The 19,590-nt window shown below is 45.7% G+C and overlaps 15 non-coding genes across 15 annotated transcripts; 10 read left to right on the forward strand and 5 right to left on the reverse strand.

Moving 5' to 3' along the window:
- Window positions 1-11,007: 11,007 nt before the first annotated feature.
- Window positions 11,008-11,171, forward strand: LOC135025104 (U1 spliceosomal RNA). Its single transcript, XR_010221910.1, has one exon. It is a non-coding gene; the product is annotated as a U1 spliceosomal RNA (small nuclear RNA).
- Window positions 11,172-11,323: 152 nt separating this feature from the next.
- Window positions 11,324-11,486, forward strand: LOC135025111 (U1 spliceosomal RNA). Its single transcript, XR_010221917.1, has one exon. It is a non-coding gene; the product is annotated as a U1 spliceosomal RNA (small nuclear RNA).
- A 670-nt stretch (window positions 11,487-12,156) lies between these two features.
- On the forward strand, window positions 12,157-12,320 carry LOC135025098 (U1 spliceosomal RNA). The gene has a single exon (XR_010221904.1). It is a non-coding gene; the product is annotated as a U1 spliceosomal RNA (small nuclear RNA).
- Window positions 12,321-12,472: 152 nt separating this feature from the next.
- On the forward strand, window positions 12,473-12,635 carry LOC135025113 (U1 spliceosomal RNA). Its single transcript, XR_010221919.1, has one exon. It is a non-coding gene; the product is annotated as a U1 spliceosomal RNA (small nuclear RNA).
- Window positions 12,636-13,310: 675 nt separating this feature from the next.
- On the forward strand, window positions 13,311-13,474 carry LOC135025105 (U1 spliceosomal RNA). Its single transcript, XR_010221911.1, has one exon. It is a non-coding gene; the product is annotated as a U1 spliceosomal RNA (small nuclear RNA).
- Window positions 13,475-13,626: 152 nt separating this feature from the next.
- On the forward strand, window positions 13,627-13,789 carry LOC135025112 (U1 spliceosomal RNA). Its single transcript, XR_010221918.1, has one exon. It is a non-coding gene; the product is annotated as a U1 spliceosomal RNA (small nuclear RNA).
- Window positions 13,790-14,459: 670 nt separating this feature from the next.
- Window positions 14,460-14,623, forward strand: LOC135025102 (U1 spliceosomal RNA). Its single transcript, XR_010221908.1, has one exon. It is a non-coding gene; the product is annotated as a U1 spliceosomal RNA (small nuclear RNA).
- A 152-nt stretch (window positions 14,624-14,775) lies between these two features.
- Window positions 14,776-14,938, forward strand: LOC135025123 (U1 spliceosomal RNA). The gene has a single exon (XR_010221926.1). It is a non-coding gene; the product is annotated as a U1 spliceosomal RNA (small nuclear RNA).
- A 671-nt stretch (window positions 14,939-15,609) lies between these two features.
- LOC135025094 (U1 spliceosomal RNA) lies at window positions 15,610-15,773 on the forward strand. Its single transcript, XR_010221900.1, has one exon. It is a non-coding gene; the product is annotated as a U1 spliceosomal RNA (small nuclear RNA).
- A 152-nt stretch (window positions 15,774-15,925) lies between these two features.
- On the forward strand, window positions 15,926-16,088 carry LOC135025121 (U1 spliceosomal RNA). Its single transcript, XR_010221925.1, has one exon. It is a non-coding gene; the product is annotated as a U1 spliceosomal RNA (small nuclear RNA).
- A 357-nt stretch (window positions 16,089-16,445) lies between these two features.
- LOC135025095 (U1 spliceosomal RNA) lies at window positions 16,446-16,609 on the reverse strand. The gene has a single exon (XR_010221901.1). It is a non-coding gene; the product is annotated as a U1 spliceosomal RNA (small nuclear RNA).
- A 669-nt stretch (window positions 16,610-17,278) lies between these two features.
- On the reverse strand, window positions 17,279-17,441 carry LOC135025124 (U1 spliceosomal RNA). Its single transcript, XR_010221927.1, has one exon. It is a non-coding gene; the product is annotated as a U1 spliceosomal RNA (small nuclear RNA).
- Window positions 17,442-17,593: 152 nt separating this feature from the next.
- On the reverse strand, window positions 17,594-17,757 carry LOC135025093 (U1 spliceosomal RNA). Its single transcript, XR_010221899.1, has one exon. It is a non-coding gene; the product is annotated as a U1 spliceosomal RNA (small nuclear RNA).
- Window positions 17,758-18,427: 670 nt separating this feature from the next.
- Window positions 18,428-18,589, reverse strand: LOC135025114 (U1 spliceosomal RNA). Its single transcript, XR_010221920.1, has one exon. It is a non-coding gene; the product is annotated as a U1 spliceosomal RNA (small nuclear RNA).
- A 152-nt stretch (window positions 18,590-18,741) lies between these two features.
- On the reverse strand, window positions 18,742-18,905 carry LOC135025101 (U1 spliceosomal RNA). Its single transcript, XR_010221907.1, has one exon. It is a non-coding gene; the product is annotated as a U1 spliceosomal RNA (small nuclear RNA).
- Window positions 18,906-19,590: the final 685 nt, after the last annotated feature.

The following is a 19,590-nucleotide window of genomic DNA, read 5'->3' on the forward strand; positions in this document are numbered from 1 at the left end:
ATACATGTAGTGTGTGGCTGCAAACTGCATGGATCTGCTGCGTTGTAATGCTGATACTTTTTTTTTCAAAGTACCAATAGCTTCATATAATGTTCACAATTTTTATGCAGGATCAAATAGCTCAATAGGTAGGGTGTTTGATTAGAATTCAACAGGTTATAGGTTTGAATCCTGGGTATGGTAGTTTGAGATGTGTTATTTAATAAAGTATGTTGTTCTGACTGCCGGCATCCTATCACCTGGGATATCATACTAAATAAATGGAGTTGATCAATTTTTTTTTATTTTTTTTTTAAACTAGGGACAATTTCCAGATACTTTTCTTTATAACTGAGATTGCCCCCTGGAACTTCACATCAGTTGACAACTATGCATGAGTGGGCAGTGCTTGCTCTGGATCTGCCCACCCATTTATGTGCCGTCATAAAAGAAAGCACAACTGACAGTTATCCTGGGCGTACACTACACAATTATCTGTCAGGCTATCTATCCAGTCTGGATGGATGGAATGAAAATCTGGTAATGTATAGGAGCAAATGTCAATTAACCATTTGCTCCCAAACACTAGAAAAGTGGTCAAAAATGGTCATTACACAAATTGGTTAAACCCAAAATTTAACCAATTTGTTTAGGGGACCATTTTTGTCCATTTTCTAGTGTTTGAGAGTAAATCGTTGATGGTCATGTGCTCACATAGATAACCGGATCTCTATTCCAACCAGCCAGTGTTGGAGATATGGTCTGCCAGATTACATAATGCATACCAGAGCCATAACTAGACTTTTTGGTGCCCTGTGACAGATAATTATATGCCCCCCCCCTCCCCATTTTTGCAATATGGACAAAAGGCGCATGCCTTGTGGGGAAGGGGCATAACAAGATTGGTCTCAGAGAAAGCACATGAGATATGAAGATATATCTAGTATACTTGACACTCAATGGTTTGTGGTATTGCCGGGGTGCCCTCCTTAAATGCATATACAGTCACACATGGCGTGTTTGTGCAAATGGCATATCAGCAGTCAGCACTAACTGGTGACATGCCATTTGTACAAGTAAGCCAGAGGTTCCCAAACTGTGTGCCGTGGCTCCCTGGGGTGCCTCGGGACACTTGCAGGGGTGCCCTGGGTTGGTGGTCCAGGACCAATTCAAATTATTCATGGTCAATATAATAGGCAAAACCAGTGCTGGTGGCTGCCAGTCATAAAATATGTGGCCAAACAGAATCAAATCTTGTCCCTCACCACACAACTGACCTTTAGGATGACATATAAACGTGATCAACTTAATGTAATATTTCTTTCTAAATTTCTCAATAAGAAATTTTTGGCCTAGTGGTGCCGTGAAAAAAATTCTGATATTCTAGGGCGCCGTGATTCAAAAAAGTTTGGAAACCACTGAAGTAAGCCATGTGTGACTAATATATAAACATACTTTATTAAATAACACCTCAAACTATCATACCCTGGATTCAAACCTATAACCTGTTGAATTCTAATCAAATACCCTACCCATTGAGCTACTTGATCCTGCATCTATTCTAACCTCCAAAAATAGATTCAGTTGCATTTTCCAGCGTGTTTTGTTTGCGCCTTTGCAAATATCTTACATCGACAAACTTATTTAGTACTATTTTGCAAATAGGGTTACATTGTCGCAACATTGTGTTCCCTAATTGCTTGATTTTTTTAAATGCAACAATTGATAAAGACACCTGATAATTGCTCTGTGGAGTCTTATTTTGTGTCTACTTCTTATCTACATTTAATTCCCTACCTCTAATTAAGGCATTTTTAAATGCTGGGGGCTGCCAGGACGTGAGGCCTACCTAGACTTTAGATCTGAATTTGAATGTACTTGTGAACTAACTTAATTTCCTACTTCTAAATTCATTCCTAAATTCACTACTTACATTAATCCTGTAGTTGGGCATTTTGAGCCTTCAATTGTGGGCATTGTTTTGTGTCCAAACCAGCAGCTGGTGGTGTGCATTTGCTGGAAAGGCATCGAAGACCTCCGATATGCTGCATCTCCTGATGTGTGTCTCCCTCAAGTGGCTGTCAGCAAATGCATGCAAGACACCCCATTCCAAGCTGATTGTGACATCACGGAACATGCATCATAGAACAGGCATGCTAGAATATGGGTCTTCAACCTGCGACCCTCCAGCTGCTGTGGAACTACATATACCAGCATGCCCTGCCTCAGTTTTAGCATACCTTAATAGCAAAACTGTGGCAGGGCATGCTGGGATGTGTAGTTTCACAGCAGCTGGAGAGCCACAGGATGAAGACCCATGTGCTAGAGCCAAGCCGCAGGTACATTGAATGCTAGCAAGCTGAATGTTTAAATCATTTTTGTTCCGCAGCATTCCAATGCGGAAGATTCCATGGAACCAGAGATTATTCCATTGAGAAGGACATGCTGCCTTGATGACTGCACTGTGCAAATTAAATCACGGAGCCAGTTGGCTTGTGGGTGGCTCTGGTGACTGGGTGGTTGGGTGGGCGGTGTGTCGGAGGTGGAGCACATGCAAATGAATGTGTATCATCCAGCTAGTGAGAGTGAAAACTCATGCAGGAGTGTGCCTGCTTGTCAGCGGGTTATGCACCTTGCCAGGCGTCAAATCTACATGGAGCAGCTGGAGGGGACAAGAGCAGGTTTGCAAAATATAGATAGAAGAGCATATATGCTGGCGCATTCTCCATGATTGTGTCAGCTTATGTTTTGGTGCACTGCACTTTCCTTCACTAAGTTTTAGCCATTTTGGTTAAACGCAAGTGTAGTTGCTTCTCGCCCTTTTGGCTGTGATCTTGTATCGTGGTTGAAGAGTCTGCTGGAGGGATTGTTTTCTTCATTGGCGAGAGACTGAAGATATTCCAGGATGGAAGGCTTGGGAACACTATCCGTTTTTCAGTTGTGGAAGAGTTGAAAGACCGGATTGGACTACATTCTATAGTAAAGGATATCTTTGTATTTATTAATCCTCCATTTATATGTGTCTGTCTTTCAATAAAGCTTCGGGCTTGTGATTCCTTCACCCTCTTACACTCCACACCCATAGCCTTATTAACTGTTGTATTATTGTATTTAAATGTATAGTGCAGTTCATGATTTATAGTGTAGGCTGGCCTGTGCTGTAGTTCTTGAACTGTACTATACCGACAGCATTTGTATTGTGTTTTGGCTGTGCTGCAACACGGTACTTATGTGTGTAATGTTTATGTATGTTTTTTTGCTTCTTTATGTCAATAAAGACTGCTTTTTCAATCCAATATCTGAAAACAATCAATGTTTATCTTTGATGGCAATAGAAGTGGTATGATATTTGCTGCTTTTTAAAGGCAATATCTGATATGTCCCCTATCTGGGAACCATATATTAAATGGCTTTTCAGAAAAGGGAGATGGGAGAAGAGCTTTCAGTACTTGTAGGACCGATGCTCATTTCCTATTCTAGCCTCCAAAAACAGATTCAGTTGCATTTTCCAGCGTGTTTTGGATGCGCCTTTGCAAATGTCTTACATCGACAAACTTATTTAGTACTATTTTGCAAATAGGGTTACATTGTTGCAACATTGTGTTCCCTAATTGCTTGATTTTTTAAATGCAACAATTGATAAAGACACCTGATAACTGCTCTGTGGAGTCTTATTTTGTGTCTACTTCTTATCTACATTTAATTCTCTACCTCTAATCAAGGCATTTTTAAATGCTGGGGGCTGCCAGGACGTGAGGCCTACCTAGACTTTAGATCTGAATTTGAATGTACTTGTGAACTAACTTAATTTCCTACTTCTAAATTCATTCCTAAATCCACTACTTACATGAATCCTGTAGTTGGGCATTTTGGGACTTCGATTGTGGGCATTGTTTTGTGTCCAGACCAGCAGCAGGTGGTGTGCATTTGCTGGAAAGGCATCGAAGACCTCCGATATGCTGCATCTCCTGATGTGTGTCTCCCTCAAGTGTCTGTCAGCAAATGCCTGCTAGACACCCCATTCCAAGCTGATTGTGACATCACGGTACATGCATCATAGAACAGGCATGCTAGAACATGGGTCTTCAACCTGCGACCCTCCAGCTGCTGTGAAACTACACATCCCAGCATGCCCTGCCTCAGTTTTAGCATACCTTAATAGCAAAACTGTGGCAGGGCATGCTGGGATGTGTAGTTTCACAGCAGCTGGAGAGCCACAGGATGAAGACCCATGTGCTAGAGCCAAGCCGCAGGTACATTGAATGCTAGCAAGCTGAATGTTTAAATCATTTTTGTTCCGCAGCATTCCAATGCGGAAGATTCCATGGAACCAGAGATTATTCCATTGAGAAGGACATGCTGCCTTGATGACTGCACTGTGCAAATTAAATCACGGAGCCAGTTGGCTTGTGGGTGGCTCTGGTGACTGGGTGGTTGGGTGGGCGGTGTGTCGGAGGTGGAGCACATGCAAATGAATGTGTATCATCCAGCTAGTGAGAGTGAAAACTCATGCAGGAGTGTGCCTGCTTGTCAGTGGGTTATGCACCTTGCCAGGCGTCAAATCTACATGGAGCAGCTGGAGGGGACAAGAGCAGGTTTGCAAAATATAGATAGAAGAGCATATATGCTGGCGCATTCTCCATGATTGTGTCAGCTTATGTTTTGGTGCACTGCACTTTCCTTCACTAAGTTTTAGCCATTTTGGTTAAACGCAAGTGTAGTTGCTTCTCGCCCTTTTGGCTGTGATCTTGTATCGTGGTTGAAGAGTCTGCTGGAGGGATTGTTTTCTTCATTGGCGAGAGACTGAAGATATTCCAGGATGGAAGGCTTGGGAACACTATCCGTTTTTCAGTTGTGGAAGAGTTGAAAGACCGGATTGGACTACATTCTATAGTAAAGGATATCTTTGTATTTATTAATCCTCCATTTATATGTGTCTGTCTTTCAATAAAGCTTCGGGCTTGTGATTCCTTCACCCTCTTACACTCCACACCCATAGCCTTATTAACTGTTGTATTATTGTATTTAAATGTATAGTGCAGTTCATGATTTATAGTGTAGGCTGGCCTGTGCTGTAGTTCTTGAACTGTACTATACCGACAGCATTTGTATTGTGTTTTGGCTGTGCTGCAACACGGTACTTATGTGTGTAATGTTTATGTATGTTTTTTTGCTTCTTTATGTCAATAAAGACTGCTTTTTCAATCCAATATCTGAAAACAATCAATGTTTATCTTTGATGGCAATAGAAGTGGTATGATATTTGCTGCTTTTTAAAGGCAATATCTGATATGTCCCCTATCTGGGAACCATATATTAAATGGCTTTTCAGAAAAGGGAGATGGGAGAAGAGCTTTCAGTACTTGTAGGACCGATGCTCATTTCCTATTCTAGCCTCCAAAAACAGATTCAGTTGCATTTTCCAGCGTGTTTTGGATGCGCCTTTGCAAATGTCTTACATCGACAAACTTATTTAGTACTATTTTGCAAATAGGGTTACATTGTTGCAACATTGTGTTCCCTAATTGCTTGATTTTTTAAATGCAACAATTGATAAAGACACCTGATAACTGCTCTGTGGAGTCTTATTTTGTGTCTACTTCTTATCTACATTTAATTCTCTACCTCTAATCAAGGCATTTTTAAATGCTGGGGGCTGCCAGGACGTGAGGCCTACCTAGACTTTAGATCTGAATTTGAATGTACTTGTGAACTAACTTAATTTCCTACTTCTAAATTCATTCCTAAATCCACTACTTACATGAATCCTGTAGTTGGGCATTTTGGGACTTCGATTGTGGGCATTGTTTTGTGTCCAGACCAGCAGCAGGTGGTGTGCATTTGCTGGAAAGGCATCGAAGACCTCCGATATGCTGCATCTCCTGATGTGTGTCTCCCTCAAGTGTCTGTCAGCAAATGCCTGCTAGACACCCCATTCCAAGCTGATTGTGACATCACGGTACATGCATCATAGAACAGGCATGCTAGAACATGGGTCTTCAACCTGCGACCCTCCAGCTGCTGTGAAACTACACATCCCAGCATGCCCTGCCTCAGTTTTAGCATACCTTAATAGCAAAACTGTGGCAGGGCATGCTGGGATGTGTAGTTTCACAGCAGCTGGAGAGCCACAGGATGAAGACCCATGTGCTAGAGCCAAGCCGCAGGTACATTGAATGCTAGCAAGCTGAATGTTTAAATCATTTTTGTTCCGCAGCATTCCAATGCGGAAGATTCCATGGAACCAGAGATTATTCCATTGAGAAGGACATGCTGCCTTGATGACTGCACTGTGCAAATTAAATCACGGAGCCAGTTGGCTTGTGGGTGGCTCTGGTGACTGGGTGGTTGGGTGGGCGGTGTGTCGGAGGTGGAGCACATGCAAATGAATGTGTATCATCCAGCTAGTGAGAGTGAAAACTCATGCAGGAGTGTGCCTGCTTGTCAGTGGGTTATGCACCTTGCCAGGCGTCAAATCTACATGGAGCAGCTGGAGGGGACAAGAGCAGGTTTGCAAAATATAGATAGAAGAGCATATATGCTGGCGCATTCTCCATGATTGTGTCAGCTTATGTTTTGGTGCACTGCACTTTCCTTCACTAAGTTTTAGCCATTTTGGTTAAACGCAAGTGTAGTTGCTTCTCGCCCTTTTGGCTGTGATCTTGTATCGTGGTTGAAGAGTCTGCTGGAGGGATTGTTTTCTTCATTGGCGAGAGACTGAAGATATTCCAGGATGGAAGGCTTGGGAACACTATCCGTTTTTCAGTTGTGGAAGAGTTGAAAGACCGGATTGGACTACATTCTATAGTAAAGGATATCTTTGTATTTATTAATCCTCCATTTATATGTGTCTGTCTTTCAATAAAGCTTCGGGCTTGTGATTCCTTCACCCTCTTACACTCCACACCCATAGCCTTATTAACTGTTGTATTATTGTATTTAAATGTATAGTGCAGTTCATGATTTATAGTGTAGGCTGGCCTGTGCTGTAGTTCTTGAACTGTACTATACCGACAGCATTTGTATTGTGTTTTGGCTGTGCTGCAACACGGTACTTATGTGTGTAATGTTTATGTATGTTTTTTTGCTTCTTTATGTCAATAAAGACTGCTTTTTCAATCCAATATCTGAAAACAATCAATGTTTATCTTTGATGGCAATAGAAGTGGTATGATATTTGCTGCTTTTTAAAGGCAATATCTGATATGTCCCCTATCTGGGAACCATATATTAAATGGCTTTTCAGAAAAGGGAGATGGGAGAAGAGCTTTCAGTACTTGTAGGACCGATGCTCATTTCCTATTCTAGCCTCCAAAAACAGATTCAGTTGCATTTTCCAGCGTGTTTTGGATGCGCCTTTGCAAATGTCTTACATCGACAAACTTATTTAGTACTATTTTGCAAATAGGGTTACATTGTTGCAACATTGTGTTCCCTAATTGCTTGATTTTTTAAATGCAACAATTGATAAAGACACCTGATAACTGCTCTGTGGAGTCTTATTTTGTGTCTACTTCTTATCTACATTTAATTCTCTACCTCTAATCAAGGCATTTTTAAATGCTGGGGGCTGCCAGGACGTGAGGCCTACCTAGACTTTAGATCTGAATTTGAATGTACTTGTGAACTAACTTAATTTCCTACTTCTAAATTCATTCCTAAATCCACTACTTACATGAATCCTGTAGTTGGGCATTTTGGGACTTCGATTGTGGGCATTGGGCATTGTTTTGTGTCCAGACCAGCAGCAGGTGGTGTGCATTTGCTGGAAAGGCATCGAAGACCTCCGATATGCTGCATCTCCTGATGTGTGTCTCCCTCAAGTGTCTGTCAGCAATTGCCTGCTAGACACCCCATTCCAAGCTGATTGTGACATCACGGTACATGCATCATAGAACAGGCATGCTAGAACATGGGTCTTCAACCTGCGACCCTCCAGCTGCTGTGGAACTACACATCCCAGCATGCCCTGCCTCAGTTTTAGCATACCTTAATAGCAAAACTGTGGCAGGGCATGCTGGGATGTGTAGTTTCACAGCAGCTGGAGGGCCACAGGATGAAGACCCATGTGCTAGAGCCAAGCCGCAGGTACATTGAATGCTAGCAAGCTGAATATTTAAATCCTTTTTGTTCCGCAGCATTCCAATGTGGAAGATTCCATGGAACCAGAGATCCTTCCATTGAGAAGGACATGCTGCCTGAATGACTACACTGTGCAAATTAAATCACGGAGCCGGTTGGTTTGTGGGTGGCTCTGGTGACTGGGTGGTTGGGTGGGTGGTGTGTCGGAGGTGGAGCACATGCAAATGATTGTGTATCATCCAGCTAGTGAGAGAGAAAACTCATGCAGGAGTGTGCCTGCTTGTCAGTGGGTTATGCACCTTGCCAGACATCAAATCTACATAGAGCAGCTGGAGGGGACAAGAGCAGGTTTGCAAAATATAGATAGAAGAGCATATATGCTGGCACATTCTCCATGATTGTGTCAGCTTATGTTTTGGTCCACTGCACTTTCCTCCACTAAGTTTTAGCCATTTTTGTTAAGCTCAAGTGTAGTCGCTTCTCGGCATTTTGGCTGTGATCTTGTATCGTGGTTGAAGGGTCTGCTGGAGGGAGGGATTGTTTTCTTCATTGGCGAAAGACCAAAGATATTCCAGGATGGAAGGCTTGGGAACACTATCCGTTTTTCAGTTGTGGAAGAGCACAGAGGTCGGATTGGACTACATTCTATAGTAAAGGATACCTTTCTATTTATTGCCCCTCCCCTTATGTGTGTCTGTGTTACAATAAAGCTTCGGTCTTGTGATTCCCTCACCCTCTTACACTCCACACACATAGCCTTATTAACTGTTGTATTATTGTATTGTTTAAATGTATAGTGCAGTTCATGATTTATAGTGTAGGCTGGCCTGTGCTGTAGTTCTTGAACTGTACTATACCGACAGCATTTGTATTGTGTTTTATCTGTGCTGCAACACAGTACTTATGTGTGTAATGTTTATGTATGTTTTTTTGCTTCTTTATGTCAATAAAGACTGCTTTTTCAATCCAATATCTGAAAACAATCAATGTTTATCTTTGATGGCAATAGAAGTGGTATGATATTTGCTGCTTTTGAAAGGCAATATCTGATATGTCCCCTATCTGGGAACCATATATTAAATGGCTTTTCAGAAAAGGGAGATGGTAGAAGAGCTTTCAGTACTTGTAGGACCGATGCACATTTCCTATTCTAGCCTCCAAAAACAGATTCAGTTGCATTTTCCAGCGTGTTTTGGATGCGCCTTTGCAAATGTCTTACATCGACAAACTTATTCAGTACTATTTTGCAAATAGGGTTACATTGTTGCAACATTGTGTTCCCTAATTGCTTGATTTTTTAAATGCAACAATTGATAAAGACACCTGATAACTGCTCTGTGGAGTCTTATTTTGTGTCTACTTTTTATCTACATTTAATTCTCTACCTCTAATCAAGGCATTTTTAAGTGCTGGGGGCTGCCAGGACGTGAGGCCTACCTAGACTTTAGATCTGAATTTGAATGTACTTGTGAACTAACTTAATTTCCTACTTCTAAATTAATTCCTAAATTCACTACTTACATGAATCCTGTAGTTGGGCATTTTGGGACTTCGATTGTGGGCATTGTTTTGTGTCCAGACCAGCAGCAGGTGGTGTGCATTTGCTGGAAAGGCATCGAAGACCTCCGATATGCTGCATCTCCTGATGTGTGTCTCCCTCAAGTGTCTGTCAGCAAATGCCTGCTAGACACCCCATTCCAAGCTGATTGTGACATCACGGTACATGCATCATAGAACAGGCATGCTAGAACATGGGTCTTCAACCTGCGACCCTCCAGCTGCTGTGGAACTACACATCCCAGCATGCCCTGCCTCAGTTTTAGCATACCTTAATAGCAAAACTGTGGCAGGGCATGCTGGGATGTGTAGTTTCACAGCAGCTGGAGGGCCACAGGATGAAGACCCATGTGCTAAAGCCAAGCCGCAGGTACATTGAATGCTAGCAAGCTGAATATTTAAATCCTTTTATTCCGCAGCATTCCAATGTGGAAGATTCCATGGAACCAGAGATCCTTCCATTGAGAAGGACATGCTGCCTGGATGACTACACTGTGCAAATTAAATCACGGAGCCAGTTGGCTTGTGGGTGGCTCTGGTCACTGGGTGGTTGGGTGGGTGGTGTGTCGGAGGTGGAGCACATGCAAATGATTGTGTATCATCCAGCTAGTGAGAGAGAAAACTCATGCAGGAGTGTGCCTGCTTGTCAGTGGGTTATGCACCTTTCCAGACGTCAAATCTACATGGAGCAGCTGGAGAGGACAAGAGCAGGTTTGCAAAATATAGACAGAAGAGCTCTCCAGCCTAGTTTGATGTCTGTTTCCACTTCTCTTTTCTTGAGCCGCTCCCTTCTATGCCCTTGCGCACTATCCTGACTTCTCCCATCTGCTTACTTTGTGCCTTCCAACGCACAATGCGAACTACAGGTAGTGCTGCAGGGCCCACACCCTTTTACTTGCCATACAGAGCAGCTCTGGAGCTGTTACAGTGCCAAGCTGCTGCAAGAAATCAGCTTGAATGCTTCAGGGGCTGGGGCATTGCCAACATGAGCCCCACACCGAAGGAGGGTGGGGGTGTTTAATGCGAACTAAGGGTCATCTAAGCGCCGCAAAAAGCCGCCATTCCCTGCATACCCCTTTTCTCTTTTCATATGCAGATGAGGGTTCCAGCCAACTTTGGCCCACTGCTTGGATGACATCACTGTATGCAAATCCGTCTTCTGCAGACCTTCCCCCAGGAATGCTTGTACTAGTTGTTGCATTTGGTTTGTTGTTTGGGGGTGCTTCAGTATTAGGCAGCCTTCTGCCCTCCCATGTTCATCTGAAAATATGTGTTCTCCCTGCAGTTGTTGTCCCCAGATGAGAGTTCCCTTGTGCTGCCTCAGTTGAATCTCCTTTACTTGACAGAGATGTGCCTGAGCAGCGGCCCTCCCCAGCCCTATCCCAAATCATACTTATTTTGCATAGGAGATATCATGGTAATGAAGACTGTTATCCCAGGGTGAGGTTCATTCATTGCATTCTGGGTATGCTGACCCCTGTGATTTCCCCAAATGTGGGAAACTCGACTTCATTATTTGTGGTAGTGGGGGACTGTGTTTGTGCTTTCCTCTGGTCAGCTCTGGTAAAAGTCAGATTTATTTGTCTCAGATCTTCCTCTAGCCTTGTTCTTCTTTCGAGAGTTCCCTTGTGCTGACTCAGTTGGATCTCCTTCACTTGACAGGGAAGTGCCCGAGCAGCGACCCTACCCAGCTCTAGCCCAACTCCTACTTACCTGCCAGGTGAGATACTATGATCATGAAGGTGCTTCTCCCAGGGCAAGGCTCACCCATTGCACTCTGGGTGTGCTGCTCTTGCGATTTCCCCAAATGTGGGAAACTTGACTGCATAATTTGTGTTTCCCCTGGTCGGCTCTCGTATAATTCAGATCTCTTTGTCTCAGGTCTCTCTCCAGCCTAGTTTGCTGTCTGTTTCCACTTCTCTTTTCTTGAGCCGCTCCCTTCTATGCCCTTGCGCACTATTATGACCTCTCCTGTCTGCTTACTTTGTGCCTTCCAACGTCAATGCAAACTACAGGTAGTGCTGCAGGGCCCACACCCTTTTACATGCTTTACAGAGCAGCTCTGGAGCTGTTACAGTGCCCAGCTGCTGCAAGAAATCAGCTTGAATGCTTCAGGGGCTGGGGCATAGCCAACATGAGCACCACACCGAAGGAGGGTGGAGGTGTTTAATGTGAATTAGGGGTCATCCAACCGCCGCAAAAGGCCGCCATGCCCTGCACATCCCTTTTTTCTTTTCATATGCAGACGAGGGTTGAAGCCAACTTTGACCCACTGCTTGGATGACATCACCATATGCAAATCCATCTGCTGCAGGCCTTCCCCCAGGAATGCTTGCACTAGTTGTTGCATTTGGTTTGTTGTTTGGGGGTGCTTCAGTATTAGGCAGCCTTCTGCCCTCCCATGTTCATCTGAAAATATGTGTTCTCCCTGCAGTTGTTGTCCGCAGATGAGAGTTCCCTTGTGCTGCCTCAGTTGAATCTCCTTTACTTGACAGAGATGTGCCTGAGCAGCGGCCCTCCCCAGCTCTATCCCAAATCATACTTATTTTGCATAGGAGATACCATGGTCATGAAGATTGTTCTCCCAGATTGAGGTTCATTCATTGCATTCTGGGTATGCTGACCCCTGTGATTTCCCCAAATGTGGGAAACTTGACTGCATTATTTGTGGTAGTGGGGGACTGTGTTTGTGCTTTCCTCTGGTCAGCTCTGGTAAAAGTCAGATTTCTTTGTCTCAGATCTTCCTCTAGCCTTGTTCTTCTTTCGAGAGTTCCCTTGTGCTGCCTCAGTTGGATCTCCTTCACTTGACAGGGGGGTGCCCGAGCAGCGACCCTCCCCAGCTCTAGCCCAACTCCTACTTACCTGCCAGGTGAGATACTATGATCATGAAGGTGCTTCTCCCAGGGCAAGGCTCACCCATTGCACTCTGGGTGTGCTGCCCCTGTGATTTCCCCAAATGTGGGAAACTTGACTGCATAATTTGTGTTTCCACTGGTTGGCTTTCATATAATTCAGATCTCTTTGTCTCAGGTCTCTCTCCAGCCTAGTTTGCAGTCTGTTTCCACTTCTTTTTTTTTTGAGCCCCTCCCTTCTATACCCTTGTGCACTATCCTGACTTCTCCTCCTGTCTGCTTACTTTGTGCCTTCCAATGCACAATGCAAACTACAGGTAGTGCTGCAGGGCCCACAAACTTTTACTTGCATTACAGAGCAGCTCTGGAGCTGTTACAGTGCCAAGCTGCTGCAAGAAATCAGCTTGAATGCTTCAGGGGCTGGGGCATTGCCAACATGAGCCCCACACCGAAGGAGGGTGGGGGTGTTTAATGCGAACTAAGGGTCATCTAAGCGCCGCAAAAAGCCGCCATTCCCTGCATACCCCTTTTCTCTTTTCATATGCAGATGAGGGTTCCAGCCAACTTTGGCCCACTGCTTGGATGACATCACTGTATGCAAATCCGTCTTCTGCAGACCTTCCCCCAGGAATGCTTGTACTAGTTGTTGCATTTGGTTTGTTGTTTGGGGGTGCTTCAGTATTAGGCAGCCTTCTGCCCTCCCATGTTCATCTGAAAATATGTGTTCTCCCTGCAGTTGTTGTCCCCAGATGAGAGTTCCCTTGTGCTGCCTCAGTTGAATCTCCTTTACTTGACAGAGATGTGCCTGAGCAGCGGCCCTCCCCAGCCCTATCCCAAATCATACTTATTTTGCATAGGAGATATCATGGTAATGAAGACTGTTATCCCAGGGTGAGGTTCATTCATTGCATTCTGGGTATGCTGACCCCTGTGATTTCCCCAAATGTGGGAAACTCGACTTCATTATTTGTGGTAGTGGGGGACTGTGTTTGTGCTTTCCTCTGGTCAGCTCTGGTAAAAGTCAGATTTATTTGTCTCAGATCTTCCTCTAGCCTTGTTCTTCTTTCGAGAGTTCCCTTGTGCTGACTCAGTTGGATCTCCTTCACTTGACAGGGAAGTGCCCGAGCAGCGACCCTACCCAGCTCTAGCCCAACTCCTACTTACCTGCCAGGTGAGATACTATGATCATGAAGGTGCTTCTCCCAGGGCAAGGCTCACCCATTGCACTCTGGGTGTGCTGCTCTTGCGATTTCCCCAAATGTGGGAAACTTGACTGCATAATTTGTGTTTCCCCTGGTCGGCTCTCGTATAATTCAGATCTCTTTGTCTCAGGTCTCTCTCCAGCCTAGTTTGCTGTCTGTTTCCACTTCTCTTTTCTTGAGCCGCTCCCTTCTATGCCCTTGCGCACTATTATGACCTCTCCTGTCTGCTTACTTTGTGCCTTCCAACGTCAATGCAAACTACAGGTAGTGCTGCAGGGCCCACACCCTTTTACATGCTTTACAGAGCAGCTCTGGAGCTGTTACAGTGCCCAGCTGCTGCAAGAAATCAGCTTGAATGCTTCAGGGGCTGGGGCATAGCCAACATGAGCACCACACCGAAGGAGGGTGGAGGTGTTTAATGTGAATTAGGGGTCATCCAAGCGCCGCAAAAGGCCGCCATGCCCTGCACATCCCTTTTTTCTTTTCATATGCAGACGAGGGTTGAAGCCAACTTTGACCCACTGCTTGGATGACATCACCATATGCAAATCCATCTGCTGCAGGCCTTCCCCCAGGAATGCTTGCACTAGTTGTTGCATTTGGTTTGTTGTTTGGGGGTGCTTCAGTATTAGGCAGCCTTCTGCCCTCCCATGTTCATCTGAAAATATGTGTTCTCCCTGCAGTTGTTGTCCGCAGATGAGAGTTCCCTTGTGCTGCCTCAGTTGAATCTCCTTTACTTGACAGAGATGTGCCTGAGCAGCGGCCCTCCCCAGCTCTATCCCAAATCATACTTATTTTGCATAGGAGATACCACGGTCATGAAGATTGTTCTCCCAGATTGAGGTTCATTCATTGCATTCTGGGTATGCTGACCCCTGTGATTTCCCCAAATGTGGGAAACTTGACTGCATTATTTGTGGTAGTGGGGGACTGTGTTTGTGCTTTCCTCTGGTCAGCTCTGGTAAAAGTCAGATTTCTTTGTCTCAGATCTTCCTCTAGCCTTGTTCTTCTTTCGAGAGTTCCCTTGTGCTGCCTCAGTTGGATCTCCTTCATTTGACAGGGGGGTGCCCGAGCAGCGACCCTCCCCAGCTCTAGCCCAACTCCTACTTACCTGCCAGGTGAGATACTATGATCATGTAGGTGCTTCTCCCAGGGCAAGGCTCACCCATCGCACTCTGGGTGTGCTGCCCCTGTGATTTCCCAAAATGTGGGAAACTTGACTGCATAATTTGTGTTTCCCCTGGTCGGCTCTCGTATAATTCAGATGTCTTTGTCTCAGGTCTCTCTCCAGCCTAGTTTGCTGTCTGTTTCCACTTCTCTTTTCTTGAGCCGCTCCCTTCTATGCCCTTGCGCACTATCCTGACTTCTCCCGTCTGCTTACTTTGTGCCTTCCAACGCACAATGCGAACTACAGGTAGTGCTGCAGGGCCCACACCCTTTTACTTGCCTTACAGAGCAGCTCTGGAGCTGTTACAGTGCCCAGCTGCTGCAAGAAATCAGCTTGAATGCTTCAGGGGCTGGGGCATAGCCAACATGAGCCCCACACCGAAGGAGGGTGGAGGTGTTTAATGCGAACTAGGGGTCATCCAAGCGCCGCAAAAGGCCGCCATGCCCTGCACGCCCCTCTTCTCTATTCATATGCAGATGAGGGTTGAAGCCAACTTTGACCCACTGCTTGGATGACATCACCATATGCAAATCCATCTGCTGCAGGCCTTCCCCCAGGAATGCTTGCACTAGTTGTTGCATTTGGTTTGTTGTTTGGGGGTGCTTCAGTATTAGGCAGCCTTCTGCCCTCCCATGTTCATCTGAAAATATGTGTTCTCCCTGCAGTTGTTGTCCCCAGATGAGAGTTCCCTTGTGCTGCCTCAGTTGAATCTCCTTTACTTGACAGAGATGTGCCTGAGCAGCGGCCCTCCCCAGCTCTATCCCAAATTATACTTATTTTGCATAGGAGATACCATGGTCATGAAGATTGTTTTCCCAGGGTGAGGTTCATTCATTGCATTCTGGGTATGCTGACCCCTGTGATTTCCCCAAATGTGGGAAACTGGACTGCATTATTTGTGGTAGTGAGGGACTGTGTTTGTGCTTTCCTCTGGTCAGCTCTGGTAAAAGTCAGATTTCTTTGTCTCAGATCTTCCTCTAGCCTTGTTCTTCTTTCGAGAGTTCTCTTGTGCTGCCTCAGTTGGATCTCCTTCACTTGACAGGGGGGTGCCCGAGCAGCGACCCTCCCCAGCTCTAGCCCAACTCCTACTTACCTGCCAGGTGAGATACTATGATCATGAAGGTGCTTCTCCCAGGGCAAGGCTCACCCATTGCACTCTGGGTGTGCTACTCCTGCGGTTTCCCCAAATGTTGGACACTTGACTGCATAATTTGTGTTTCACCTGGTCGGCTCTCGTATAATTCAGATCTCTTTGTCTCAGGTCTCTCTCCAGCCTAATTTGCAGTCTGTTTCCACTTCTCTTTTCTTGAGTTGCTCCCTTCTATGCCCTTGCGCACTATCCTGACTTCTCCTGTCTGCTTACTTTGTGCCTTCCAACGCACAATGCAAACTACAGGTAGTGCTGCAGGGCCCACACCCTTTTACTTGCCTTACAGAGCAGCTTTGGAGCTGTTACAGTGCCCAGCTGCTGCAAGAAATCAGCTTGAATGCTTCAGGGGCTGGGGCATAGCCATCATGAGCCCCACACCGAGGGAGCAACTCGAAAGAAGAACAAGGCTAGAGGAAGATCTGAGACAAAGAAATCTGACTTTTACCAGAGCTGACCAGAGGAAAGCACAAACACAGTCCCTCACTACCACAAATAATGCAGTCCAGTTTCCCACATTTGGGGAAATCACAGGGGTCAGCATACCCAGAATGCAATGAATGAACCTCACCCTGGGAAAACAATCTTCATGACCATGGTATCTCCTATGCAAAATAAGTATGATTTGGGATAGAGCTGGGGAGGGCCGCTGCTCAGGCACATCTCTGTCAAGTAAAGGAAATTCAACTGAGGCAGCACAAGGGAACTCTCATCTGGGGACAACAACTGCAGGGAGAACACATTTTCAGTTGAACATGGGAGGGCAGAAGGCTGCCTAATACTGAAGCACCCCCAAACAACAAACCAAATGCAACAACTAGTGCAAGCATTCCTGGGGGAAGGCCTGCAGCAGATGGATTTGCATATGGTGATGTCATCCAAGCAGTGGGTCAAAGTTGGCTTCAACCCTCATCTGCATATGAATAGAGAAGAGGGGCGTGCAGGGCATGGCGGCCTTTTGCGGCGCTTGGATGACCCCTAGTTCGCATTAAACACCTCCACCCTCCTTCGGTGTAGGGCTCATGTTGGCTATGCCCCAGCCCCTGAAGCATTCAAGCTGATTTCTTGCAGCAGCTGGGCACTGTAACAGCTCCAGAGCTGCTCTGTAAGGCAAGTAAAAGGGTGTGGGCCCTGCAGCACTACCTGTAGTTCGCATTGTGCGTTGGAAGGCACAAAGTAAGCAGACGGGAGAAGTCAGGATAGTGCGCAAGGGCATAGAAGGGAGCGGCTCAAGAAAAGAGAAGTGGAAACAGACAGCAAACTAGGCTGGAGAGAGACCTGAGACAAAGACATCTGAATTATACGAGAGCCGACCAGGGGAAACACAAATTATGCAGTCAAGTTTCCCACATTTGGAGAAATCACAGGGGCAGCACACCCAGAGTGCGATGGGTGAGCCTTGCCCTGGGAGAAGCACCTACATGATCATAGTATCTCACCTGGCAGGTAAGTAGGAGATGGGCTAGAGCTGGGGAGGGTCGCTGCTCGGGCACCCCCCTGTCAAGTGAAGGAGATCCAACTGAGGCAGCACAAGGGAACTCTCAAAAGAAGAACAAGGCTAGAGGAAGATCTGAGACAAAGAAATCTGACTTTTACCAGAGCTGACCAGAGGAAAGCACAAACACAGTCCCCCACTACCACAAATAATGCAGTCAAGTTTCCCACATTTGGGGAAATCACAGGGGTCAGCATACCCAGAATGCAATGAATGAACCTCAACCTGGGAGAACAATCTTCATGACCATGGTATCTCCTATGCAAAATAAGTATGATTTGGGATAGAGCTGGGGAGGGCCGCTGCTCAGGCACATCTCTGTCAAGTAAAGGAGATTCAACTGAGGCAGCACAAGGGAACTCTCATCTGGGGACAACAACTGCAGGGAGAACACATATTTTCAGATGAACATGGGAGGGCAGAAGGCTGCCTAATACTGAAGCACCCCCAAACAACAAACCAAATGCAACAACTAGTGCAAGCATTCCTGGGGGAAGGCCTGCAGCAGATGGATTTGCATATGGTGATGTCATCCAAGCAGTGGGTCAAAGTTGGCTTCAACCCTCGTCTGCATATGAAAAGAAAAAAGGGATGTGCAGGGCATGGCGGCCTTTTGCGGCGCTTGGATGACCCCTAATTCACATTAAACACCTCCACCCTCCTTCGGTGTGGGGCTCATGTTGGCTATGCCCCAGCCCCTGAAGCATTCAAGCTGATTTCTTGCAGCAGCTGGGCACTTTAACAGCTCCAGAGCTGCTCTGTAAAGCATGTAAAAGGGTGTGGGCCCTGCAGCACTACCTGTAGTTTGCATTGACGTTGGAAGGCACAAAGTAAGCAGACAGGAGAGGTCATAATAGTGCGCAAGGGCATAGAAGGGAGCGGCTCAAGAAAAGAGAAGTGGAAACAGACAGCAAACTAGGCTGGAGAGAGACCTGAGACAAAGAGATCTGAATTATACGAGAGCCGACCAGGGGAAACACAAATTATGCAGTCAAGTTTCCCACATTTGGGGAAATCGCAAGAGCAGCACACCCAGAGTGCAATGGGTGAGCCTTGCCCTGGGAGAACACCTTCATGATCATAGTATCTCACCTGGCAGGTAAGTAGGAGTTGGGCTAGAGCTGGGTAGGGTCGCTGCTCGGGCACTTCCCTGTCAAGTGAAGGAGATCCAACTGAGTCAGCACAAGGGAACTCTCGAAAGAAGAACAAGGCTAGAGGAAGATCTGAGACAAAGAAATCTGACTTTTACCAGAGCTGACCAGAGGAAAGCACAAACACAGTCCCCCACTACCACAAATAATGCAGTCAAGTTTCCCACATTTGGGGAAATCACAGGGGTCAGCATACCCAGAATGCAATGAATGAACCTCACCCTGGGATAACAGTCTTCATTACCATGATATCTCCTATGCAAAATAAGTATGATTTGGGATAGGGCTGGGGAGGGCCGCTGCTCAGGCACATCTCTGTCAAGTAAAGGAGATTCAACTGAGGCAGCACAAGGGAACTCTCATCTGGGGACAACAACTGCAGGGAGAACACATATTTTCAGATGAACATGGGAGGGCAGAAGGCTGCCTAATACTGAAGCACCCCCAAACAACAAACCAAATGCAACAACTAGTACAAGCATTCCTGGGGGAAGGTCTGCAGAAGATGTATTTGCATACAGTGATGTCATCCAAGCAGTGGGCCAAAGTTGGCTGGAACCCTCATCTGCATATGAAAAGAGAAAAGGGGTATGCAGGGAATGTATAACAAAGAATCTGTCTAGTTTTATCCACGTGTCGCGCAGTCTAAAACAAGGCTGCACAATAGCCCCCGCAACCAGGATAAGTGCCTCTCCAGAGCACCAGAAATGAATGAACAATAAACAAATTAGGCTGCGGGTACCAACAGGCACCTAGTAACAGTGCATAAATGAATGCATAAAGTGCTTGCATGCAATAAAAAAACAAAACATACAACCCTTAAGGTCACCGTGAAAGTCCAGGTTCTTACTCCTCACTCCTCCTCCTCTCAATGTAGTAGCATGTAAAACAGAGGGGAGAGGGGAACCACATGTGCAATAAAGTTTTTTAATGACACATATCGGGGAACATGGACAT

This window comes from Pseudophryne corroboree, unplaced genomic scaffold (genome assembly GCF_028390025.1).
Source record: "Pseudophryne corroboree isolate aPseCor3 unplaced genomic scaffold, aPseCor3.hap2 scaffold_412, whole genome shotgun sequence".
NCBI classification, from domain to species: domain Eukaryota; kingdom Metazoa; phylum Chordata; class Amphibia; order Anura; family Myobatrachidae; genus Pseudophryne; species Pseudophryne corroboree.